This window comes from Rhinolophus hipposideros, assembly GCF_964194185.1.
Source record: "Rhinolophus hipposideros genome assembly, chromosome: 13".
Taxonomy (NCBI): domain Eukaryota; kingdom Metazoa; phylum Chordata; class Mammalia; order Chiroptera; family Rhinolophidae; genus Rhinolophus; species Rhinolophus hipposideros.
This window is the reverse complement of record NC_138059.1, coordinates 73,417,035-73,427,744: the sequence shown is the minus strand read 5'-3', so window position 1 is coordinate 73,427,744 and position 10,710 is coordinate 73,417,035.

The following is a 10,710-nucleotide window of genomic DNA, read 5'->3' as shown; positions in this document are numbered from 1 at the left end:
GGTGAAGTCCTGTTCCCCTTCCCCAATAAAATCTTAAAAGAAAAAAAAAAAGTGAGCATCTGAAAAACATCCCAGGATTTCTCTGCAGGCATAGGACTGGTTGAGGCATGAGGACACAGTTGCAGTTAGGTAGGCGAAGACCCATCAGTCTGTGGGTCTGGCAGACATGCGGGCTCAGCAAAGGACAGATGTACAGATTCTGGGTGGCTGGCCGTGGGCATCTCCAGGGGCTGCTGCTCAGCCCACCACAACACCTAATGTTTGCAAGTCTGTGTGGAAATGTTTTTATAGGCTAATACCCAGCAGAGGTGAAGTATGGAGACTTGCGATCCAGTAATTTAACTTCTCAGAATTTATTTCACAATATATGGTATGGATATACTGTAGATGGATGGGCTGCATTTATGAGTAAAAAACAAAAAACAAAAACAAAAACAGCCAGAAGGAGACTGGGTATGGAATGAAGAATAGAGTAGGGCCTGCTGGGCCTGTCTGCAACTCTGAAGACTGACTTCAACCTTCCAAAATGTGCCCAAGTTCCTCTTTTGGCTAATTCTAACCTTGAAACGTAATTCTCACCTTTAATGATGTGCCACAAGAGAAGGATAAAGTTCTGCAGGGATGTACAAATTGAACGTGAAACAGAAGTGAAATTTTATGACAAAATTAATGGAATGACAAGAAGGAGACCTAAGGAAGTTGCACTAAAGGGACTAGGTTGTTTTATTTCATAGACAAGGAAAGTTAATAAAATGCTCTATATTCACATAAGGCTTATGGGAAAGAAAGTAAGCACTGCCTGTGACCTGGGAATAAAGACTAACTTTCTCTTTTGGAAATTGAATGTAAAACTTAGGAGAACCAAATTATGGCTTTCATTTACTGAGCCACTGATTAGCTCAGAATAATTCAATTTACATTTTTGTGTGTCAGATTTTATATTTGACTAAAGATTCTTAACCAAGTCTTCCTCTTTTCTCTTAGCTGCTTTCTCATCCCCAAAGACCAGGACTAGGTCACTGTATTAATCAGAGTTCTCCATAGAAACAGAACCAATAGGATCTATCAATTATCATCTATATCTATCTATCTATCTACCCATCATCTATTATCTCTCATCTATCTATCAACTATCATCTATAACTATCTATCTTTCTATCATCTATCATCATCGTCAATCATTCAATCATCTATCATCAATCATCTATCGTCATCATCAATCATCTATGGCTACATCTTAACATTATTGCTGTTAAGAAAGCCTGCCCTATAATCCAAGGGAGAATTGAATATCAGTGTCAGCCTACTGAAAGGGTTCTCTTTGTTCACTGAATAAACTCAAAAGTGGAGAGAAGAAATGATTTCCAGAGCTAAAAATTAAAACAAAAATAGACGAGGCAGGACATTTTCATCAAGGAAGAATCCCGATAAAGACGACCAGAGGCAGTCAGTGCTTTCTAAAGGACATTTTCCCTCCAATGCTTGGCTGGCTTCCTTTCCCAGCTGGTTTCCCAGGTCTTAGTTCCCTCGCTCAGGGTGAAAGCCCACAGATTGTATGAGTCTTGAATAGGGGATGCTTCACTCCTAAGCCAGAGCTTTAGGGGAAGGGGAATCCACTCATATCAGTGTCAGGTAGCTGGTGCTCTCGTGTGTGACTTTTCAGCAGTGATGATATTCTGCCATCTTTTGAGTGATACTTGAACCAAGTATGTTATAGTGGGGGTTGTGTAACATTTTCTTGTGTGTCCTCCAAATGATTTCAGGGTGAGGTACTAGAACAATGGCAACTTCAGAGGCCCTTTCTGTGGGGTGTCTCAGGGCAGGTGTGAGAGGAGGGTGTGCTGTGGGGATGCTGTCACATTTCCCGTCCACACTGCATTTCACCATAGCCTCCACTACACACACACACATGCGCGCGCGCACACACACACACACACACTCACACACACGCTGAGAGCAGGGCTTACATTGTGAATGTCTAGTGTCAGAACCAAATGGAGAGTAAGAACATTCGTTTGTAGAGGAAAAAGTAATCCTTTACAGAATAATCAGATTTTTAAAAACCTTTCTATTTTGGGGAAGCATGTAAGCTACTCTTTGTTTATAATGCAAAGAACTAGCTCATTAGGGAAGGTGACCCATTTACTTTGTACAACACAGGTAGAGTTTCCTCTTGTCACTTTGGAGGCTCCAATGACCTAATTTGATAAATTGGAGAGATATCAAGGTTATCGTCTAAGTATTTCATTTATGTTAATAAAGGGTTTCTATTCTACATTTCATCTAAAATTGAAAGGTTTTGTACTTATGTTTTGATAGTACAGAGTCGTACTTTATGGAAATGGATGTGTTGTAGATTTCTATTCTTGGAATTGGAAATACAGATAAGCAAGTCATAAAAACAGCAAAGCATTTATTTCACAAGATACCCTGAATATGGTAATCGGTCACTAAAAAGATAAGGTTATAATTGAGGCTTTTCCGAGAAATGAGAACCTGAGGATTTTATAATGAGATCATTTCTTCTACTGTCTGGCAGGCTTCATTTGCACAAATTCTGTTTTAATGTACATATGGATTATTTCATTCTAGGTTATTTTATTTCTACTATCTAGGGGACTATAGTCTTTCTTTCACCTATGAAAGTAACTGTACAATATCCTGATAAATTTATTATACTCTTTATATTATGGTGGTAGTCATGCAGAAAAGCACATAAATAATTGAAATATCTTCCCTCTAAAAGGAGACATTGTATTATAATTAGATCATTAACTGCGGTGAATTGCTTATATTTGCAAGAGAAGAAAATAATCTTTTTCTTGGTCATGAACTCTTAGATTTTACCAAAAAAAAAAAAAAAAGAAATTGGACTTCATAAAAATTTTCTGACCATCTTGGTGAGAAATTTTCTTCTACTTCTATTTAATTCCAATAAGTAAACATTAAATAGTTGTCTGCAGGTCTCCTTTCTGGGATGCCAGCCCCTTCAAGATGCTTTTTCACCATGAATTTCTTCACATTTTGGGGCTGAGTCGATGTAGAAGGCATTCATGAATGTTTTTTTCCTTAATATTACTTTCTTGTTCTATCAGCATAGTATTTTACAGTGACGAGATCCAACCGGTGCCAGAAACTCAAAGGAAAAAAAGCATTTCCAGGACCTTAAACAAACTATTTACAGTCACTTTTAAATAGGTTCAACTCTATGAGCTTAAACTCATGACTGTCATTCCTGGAGGTCGGAGTGTCACAACTAAGTTTTCTCAGATGTTTTTCTACATAGAATGCAGTGTTCATAGGATTTTGTGCTTTAGTATTTTTAAATGGTGAGTTATATTTTGTATTTTAAAACTTCTCTTGCAATACTGAGAAATACTCTATATGGTCATGCTAGATTTTGTGTGATTTAATTTTTAAAAATTTTGGTTGTGCCCTGCTTCCTCTGCTGTTCTAGAGATAGCTAACGTTCCATGAAAATGTGTGCTTTCTTTTCCATAGTGTGGAATTTTCACTAGAAGGGACCTCTCCCATGTCCCCGTATTATCTACCCAGTGTCCTGGTGGGACTACTAGTTCTCCCTAGTGGAACTTAAACAAAAATGACGCAAGTCACGTATCAGTCAAGCTGGTTAAAAGCATCTGTCTTTTTTCACTTTCTTCCGTCCTGTAGATCAGAAATAGGCAAACTATGGCCTGTGTGCCAAATCTGGTCGTTGGCCTATTTTTATAGTTTGTGAATTAAGGATGTTTTTTATATTTTTAAGATTTATTATGTATGTATGTATTTTTGAAAGAAATATGCAGCAGATGCCATATGTAGGCTCAAAGCCTGAAATATTTACTATTTGGCCTTTTACAGAAAAAGTTTAGTCTAGATGAAGATTCATAAGCCCTAGGGGGCGTTCGGGCTCCAAGATGGAGGAAGCCTGGCTTTGAAGAATATCTACACACAGCTGGGAGACACTTTTCTTTGTTAAGTCACTGACATTTTGAAGTTTATTAGCAGGTTAGCATTACCTAAACACTAAGTTTGTCATTGCTAATATTGCTAATTTATCTGTTCTCCTTTTTTGTATTGCTCAACTATGTCAGAGATTTGTCTGTTTTCTTAATATTTTCGAGAAACATCTTCCGTGTTTGATGCTATTCCCTGTTATCCCTCTGCTTTCCATTTCATTAATTTATACTGCCTTGAAAATGTCTTTCCTTTTATTTGGGGTGAGTCTTTGTTCTTTTTCTAAGTCCTTGAGTTGCTTATGTAGATTGTAATTTACGATGTTGGTTATATTTTAAAATATGCATTCAGGCTTATACATCAGCCTCTAGGTATTAATTGAGCTGCATTTTACAAGTAGTTCTAATTATTTAATAATATTTATTATGATTTTTTTAACCCATGATTTATTCATGTGTGTGCTTTATTATTTTTCTAATGTATGAGCTTTGGCGGCCCAGTTTTGTCATTGCTTTCTACTTGTATTATACTGTGTTATGAAAAAGAAGTTTTTCAGTAGTTTTGTTGAGGTTTGTTTTGTGGTCTAAGCCCTGGTCAGCTTAAAAATGTTTTATGATTGCTTCCAAAGAGTGAATGTGTTCTGATTTCTTGGTGAAGATGTACATATATATATATTTCTTAAGTCTTTTGTTTCTGTCCCAGGGGTCTTGTATCTTCTGTCAGTATCAATAAAATAATAACAGGCTAACTCATTAGAGTAAAATTGGAGACTTTTGCAGTTCTTGACCACAATGACTCATTCTGCCATTTCCTCTAAATAAATTCTTTAATAAATTATGTTTTTATTAACATGAATTAGCATTTTTTATTTTCGAAGTGTGCTTTAAGGTAGTGTGCTTGAAGGAAGTGTGCTTGAAGGTAGTATATTTTAAGATTACAGTTGAAATTGATAAATAGTACTAAATTTATTGTGAGTTAATTAATTAACAACTTGATGTACATAGTTAAGTACTTGAGCCCGTGCAGCAAGGAGCAATGACTCAGTAGCAAATAATCAAAAACTCTGGGTTCACGTAGTGATATAAATAATTCTGTCCCGTTTCTTTCCTTCTGCAGTTATCCAAGGTACAGTAGATGATTTTAAGTCCATTTAGTGGTTTAAAAGGAGAGATTTATTTCACCCTTGTATGGCATTGTTCTCCCCAGTGAATTGTTCACTTCAATGAATTGTTCACTTTTCTGTCATTATTCATTCCAGAATATCTTCTATAACTCTATTCTAAATACATTTGCTTTTATATTATTTAAGATAAAAAATAAGTAATTTATTGAGGCATATATCAATTTTATACAGGCCTGTTGACAAAAATTGCTTTTTAAAAATTGATGTTTATGGGAAAGAAAATAACTATGAGAGTGCAGGATTTGGAGATAAAAGATACTCTATTCACTGCGACATACAGTGTCCCTTGTTATCATTTTCTTGTTTTGCTTTTGGTTTGGGAATAAATATCTAATCCAAATCTTAAGGATAACAGTATTAATAGTTAAATTAATAAAATAGGATTAGTTTTCAGACCTCAGTGAGACTATGGATAGAACTGAAACCAAATGAATAACACACATTCATATAGAGTTGACTATTTGACAGATTGGTCAGACACCCATGAGGAAATTAAGGCACAGAGAAGTCAAGCAACTTGCTTCCAGTTACACAGGTAGCAAACGGACAGAGGAGTTTCGAAACTCCTTAGAGGAGTTTCAGACCCTAGAGTCCACATTTTTCTCCACCTTACATGTTGCCTCTCTGAAATTTTCTTCTATTTCCACACAAGAAACACAGAAATCCAATCCATTGCTATCTTTCTGTCACCCTGTCTTAAAGTATCCTGTTATTATCCACCTCGATCTACTTCCCTTTCCTCAACAAACTGTCTTTTCTGTCAATTACTCAGCGTCATATAACTGAACACAAAACTACAGAGGGTATATTCATGCAAGACTTTGACAACGCATATGGCACAGCAGAAGAAAGGTAACACAGAGAAATACTGAAGTGCGGTGAAACTCCCAGGCACAGCTTATGGGGCTCTTTCTTCGCACAAGGTGTGTTTCCAGACTGTAAACCACCAAGAGAGGGCACGAATCCTTGGTCTCAGGGGAGCCAAGGCACACTGTTACTATGGGGTCTTTGCAAGTCACTGGTCACCTAGCTAAAGCCAGACTGCATAACTGGTTAAACCAGGTGCACACTATTAATGCTTTTTAATAATATATGAAAATATTGAAGTAGGGTAGATTCAAGTGATATGTATTCAAATTCACTAATCTTTTCTTCTGCCACGCCTAATTTGCTGTTAATCCCATTTTCATCTCGGACATTGTATTTCTTTCATTTCTAGAAGTTTGAGTTGGGTATTTTTAAAAAAACCTCCCATGTCTCTGCTTAGAACATTCAAATTTCTTCTAGCTTCTTGAACATGAGGATACAATATAATAACTGTTATACTGTCCTTGCTTACTAATTCTATCACTTGTCTCATTTTTGGGTTTCATTTGATTCACTTTTCTCCACATTATTGGTCATCACTTTTGTGTTTTCTATGCCTGATGGTTTTTGATGTACTGCCAGAAAACAGTTCGATCTTTTGGGTCTTAGTTAAGCTTTGTTAGGTGGAGCCAGGGCAGCATATAGTCTAGGGCTATTTTTTCGCCACTACTGAGGCAAGAGCCATTCCAATACTGCAACCAACATCCAGTGGATGATGATGATTTCCCCTGCACTGTGGGGTGCTGGCACCATTCCAGCACTAGGGAGATTTCAAGGCACCATTCCCATTTTGGGTAGTTCTTCACACTCAGGTGGCTCCCTCGTAGGCAAATGCTGATCGGCACTCAACTCCAGGAAGAACCTCTGGTCGTCTCTGGGGTCCTCTCATTCATGTTGTGTCATTGCATTTGTCACATTCTATTATAATTGGGTGTGTCTATGTCTAGCTCCCTGTCTGACCACAGGACCCGTGCGTGCAGAGACTATATATATCTGTAGCGTCAGTGCCTGGTACTCTTTTGGTGCTTCATAATTATACCTTGAATGAATTAATGAATTAAATGAATGAATATTTGAATACAAGTTATTTTGACCAATGATTTAGCATAGAGGTATTTGGAAATTAATATTAGAACTGTTACGTGGAACTTTTAAGTTGTTGCATGCAGTTATGTTTAGCAGAGCTGTATTGTATGGAAGGATAATTTTTATTCCATTCAATTTTTCCCTTGCTCACCAAATCATTTTACAGTTTCAAGAAATACGGCCTAAAATAACCCTTCCAGGTATTTTATATTTCAGAGACTGGACTGGGTGAATCTTCTCTGATCTTAAGATTCTTCTACACAAAGTGGATACATTAGATATTACTGTCACAGTGTTTGTGGTTTTGACAGATCAGAAGTCATATGAAACATACGATTTTATTTTATAACTAAACATATATATTTATTTATTTTTTTCTCCTTGAGTCCCTATTTCTTCTTAGCAGCAGAAAATTATTTTTTCAACTCTCTGGTACTTAGTCCAATCCACAGGTTCTTCTGCCATATTTAAATATTATTTAAGTCAGTTGGTTTCACAAATGTCAGCTGGTTTCCTCTCCCTTTCTCATCCTCTGAGTTGCTCACAAGCCAGGCAGAACACAGACAACAGAATACAGATTATGGATACACCTTAGATGAGTTGGGGGGGGGACAGAAAATGGAGGAGGCATTTTGGATTTGCTTGTTGGTATCTCTGTGTGACTTCAAATGTCCATTAAATTATTCTCTTGGCATGGGCCGTGTGTCATGCTGGCTGTATTTGATGGCATCTGGATAACCTACTGATTGTCTGTGCAGCTTTCTAACATACACGATTCTGTGAAGCTTCAGACACAAAGGGGGCCCTTCCCTTTGCTTAGTGAGCTGGTCTTGGCTATAATTTGATTCATGCCCCCAGATGACATCTACCGCTTTTTCTGGGAGAATGCTATGCTGACATCAGTCTCATTAGGAAGATGTTTCGAAAAGCTTATAGGATGGAATAACTTTTCCCTGATCACGGACATGCTTAAATTTCTTAGAAGAGCTCATTGAGGACTATCCCAGGAGAGGGTGGGAGCTGGGCAGGAAAGGGAAAACACCAGCCTGCTTTGCTCTCATGCTTCCCCAGAATTCCCATTCTCGTTACCCTTCCTCTCCAGGCATCGTGTACCCACAAGTACAGGCTTTGTGAGCACGCGTGCCTTTTCAGATCTCTGTTTTCTGTTCTCACACTGCCTGTCAGACTTGTGTTGGCGTGGATGGACTAGCAAAGCTGCTTCTTGGAACCAGGAAACAAAGGAGAGGAGCTGGAGCCCAGTCCCTGTTCCCAGGACAGACGGTGGTCCGAGGCGTGGAGTTCTGACAGAGATAGTCCGTCGCAATGTAGGCAGACAGAAAATTTTGTGTGATGACTCTTACTATTAATTCACCAAAAATAATCACCTGCTTTTACATGGGACCTTCCAAGGAGTGATAACATAGTTTATGGCCATGTGCCCTAACACATGCTGAAGTTGTCATTCAGGGGTCCTGGCAGAAAACCTGCATTGAACGTTATTTAACTGAGCCATCCTTGGGCCTTCCAAGCTGTGAGGTCTTCTGTGTAAATGTGGGGTTTTCTGGGGTGAGAACTCAGACTAGTTCTCATCCGTTTTGGCTACTCTCTGCTTTAAGGTAGCAGCTGGATTTCTTTCCTGACAGACCCAGGTCATCACACATTTATATCCCTGGCTCTTCTTCATTTCAGATTTAGAAAGGGAGGTCCTTTTTTCTGGAAGCCATACTGGAAAAAATCCTTCTCATTTATTTTATTTTTGTGTGAGCCTATAGCTTAAGTTGTACTTTGAATTGTTTTCCAGTATCTTCTATCAGGTCGGGATCTATTTGCAACAGGTGTCCATCCAGTAGAAGCTCATGGAAATCAGTCTAGCGGCTCTATCTAATTACATATAAAAATGAAGACGACAATTCGATTGGCAAATGAGAAAGGAGATTTACTCTTTCCCCGTTCTCCAAAGTTTTGTAAGGAGTGAACTTTTGTTGACTAGGTGATGAAATGAGTCTAATCTCGTTCGTGGTATATGACCAATGATGCTGTTAACAAGAGACTAAAATCTAGAGTTTGACATAATCGAGTGTCAGAACATTCTACACATTGCAATATTAAAATGACTGGTAGATTTTTGCTAACTCATGTGTACATCGGGTCCGTGTCTCCTTGAGTGGTTTGAATCAGGAATGAAAGGCGGCCTCCATCTGCCTCTAAAGTAAGTCAGTCTCTCCTACAGGCTGTGCGTTAACTCCACGTAAAGGAAGACAGTGAGCCTGCGTCCTAGTAAGAGAGGTGAGCAGGCGGTGCTGGAGCTGGTGGGACTTCGGAGCACACACAGCCCCACCCGGACAGGACCCCTGACCCTCGGGACAGGGCTGCGTGCAGGTCTCTCTCTGGTGATTCCTACCTGGCTCTGCGGGTTCCTCGCCTTGAGTCTGCGGGCACCATCAGCCAGGAGGAGCGCAAAAGTACCGCCTGGCTTACCCTCTGGTAACCACTAAACTATTGTCTGAGGGGGCAGGGGGATGGTAGATGAGGGTAAAAGGGATCCAATATACGGTGATGGAAGGAGAACTGACTCTGGGTGGTGAACACACAATGTCATACATAGATGATGTATTACAGAATTGTATACCTGAAATCTATGTAATTTTACTAACTATTGACACGCCAATAAATTAAAAACAAACAAACAAGCCAAAAAACCAAAAAACAGTCTTGGCCTTACCAGCCTTTGTGTCTGCTGGATGTACTAGATAAATGTATATTGAATCAATGAGTAAGTGAATAATAAGCAATTATAAACAGTACCCACCTTAAATCCTAATAAAATGGGGTATATGTGAATGCATACGTACATACAGAATTTTATTAAATAAAGGGGGGGGGGATAAGAGCATTGATGTCAGAGCAAGACACCAAGCTTGCTGTCAGAGCAGAGAGCTTTCTAGCCAGAACAATATAGTTAGAATGGACATAATATGAACATTTAAAATATTTAATTCTAACATGTTGGTCTTTGCCAAGACCATGGAGGGAAGTAGGAAAAGAGAAGCCCAGGTGTGTATGTTGATTCCAGATTATTCTGGACCATTAATGCTGGGTTGAGTATTGAGATAATGTCAAGTCATCCAGGTTTTGAAATGTATTTTTGTTTTTAAAAGGAAAGTGATGTAATCATACCTGCATGATGGAGAGATTTAGATGGCAAGAATCTGTCTTCTATTTAATGGAGAAGGTTGCAGATGAATAAACTGAAAATGTCCTGAAATGATAAAAAGGCCTTTTTACATGTCAGGCTGAGTAACTTCCACAGCACGACCAGTTAGCAGAGGTGGTAAACTAAAAGGTATCAACAGGAACAAGCGTCAGTAAAAATACATGTGGTTTCTGAGAGTGTTGATAATAATTTTGAAACTTTTTAGAAGATAAAGTTTTTTATATTAAGTACAATGAACTAACCTCATTTGAATTGCTTTGAATTCTACAGTTGTCAAGAAGGAACTTAATGCGTTAGCAAGAATAATTCAGGAACGCTAAAGAGAAAGACAGTCTTCGTCGTAGACGTAGGATAATGTGTCAAAAGACAGTGGCGATGGTGCCATGTTTTTTCTTTGTTTGTT